This window comes from Cibotium barometz, unplaced genomic scaffold, assembly GCF_041138505.1.
Source record: "Cibotium barometz isolate CiBa-2024 unplaced genomic scaffold, ASM4113850v1 ctg200, whole genome shotgun sequence".
NCBI lineage: Eukaryota > Viridiplantae > Streptophyta > Polypodiopsida > Cyatheales > Cibotiaceae > Cibotium > Cibotium barometz.
Genome location: NW_028229431.1, coordinates 170,991 through 172,258, shown reverse-complemented (window position 1 = coordinate 172,258; position 1,268 = coordinate 170,991).

Below are 1,268 nucleotides of genomic sequence, written 5' to 3'. Positions count from 1 at the left end.
CAGAAGGTGTTTAGGGTTGGCCCACAATGAACAGAAGCTGCTTAGAATTGGGCACGGTGAACAGAAGCTGCTTAGGGTTGGGCACGGTGAACAGAAGCTGCTTAGGGTGCTGCTGCGCAGCGACACTCCTTCATAGCATGGTGTTGCTGCGCAGCGACGCTGTCGCAAAAAAATGATGGGAGGATGTGTTTTTGGCACATGCAGAATTGCTATTTAGAGAGCCAGAACCAACACGAGAAGCTGCTTAGGGCCACTCCACGGCGTCTTCGGACCCCAAACCCTAAACCTGAACCAAAAATCCAGAAGGTGCTTAGGGTCGGGCCACAGTGAATAGAAGCTGCTTAGGGTTGGGTACGGTGAATAGAAGCTCCTTAGGGCGCTGCTTCGCAGCGTGCTGCTGCTGCGTAGTGACGTTGCTATGCAACGTCACAATCAATCTCGTAACGTCAGAATCGTAAAAAAATGATGGGAGGATGTGTTTCTGGCAAAACCAACACCGGAAGCTGCTTAGGGCCACTCCACGGCGTCTCTGGACCCCAAACCCCAAACCCGAACCCAAAATCCAGAAGGTGCTTAGGGTTGGGCCACGATGAACAGAAGCTGCTTAGGGTTGGGCACAATGAACAGAAGCTGCTTAGGACGCTGTTTCATAGTGTGGCGCTGCTACGCAGCGTTACGATCAATCTCATAACGTCAGAATCACAAAAAAATGATAGGAGGATGTGTTTCTGGTACGCGTAGAATTACTGTTTAGTGAGCCAGAACTAACACCAGAAGCTGCTTAGGGCCACTCCACGGCGTCTCTGGACCCCAAACCCTAAACCTGAACCGAAAATCCAGAAGCTGCTTAGGGTTGGACATGGTGAACAGAAGCTGCTTAGGGAGCAGCAATGCAGCAACGCAGTGTGATCAATCTCGTAACGTCAGAATCGCAGAAAAATGATGAGAGGATGTGTTTCTGGCACGCGCAAAATTGCTGTTTAGGGCCACTCCACGGCGTCTCTGGACCCCAAATCCCAAACCCGAACAGAAGCTGCTTAGGGTTGGGCACGGTGAACAGAAGCTGCTTAGGGCGCTGCTTCGCAGCATGGAGCTGTTGTGCTGTTTAGTGAGCCATACCAACACCAGAAGCTGCTTAGGGCCACTCCCAACGTCTCTAGACCCCAAACCCCAAACCCGAACCCAAAAATCCAGAAGCTGCTTAGGGTTGGGCCACGGTGAACAGAAGCTGCTTAGGGTTGGGCACGGTGAATAGAAACTGCTTAGGG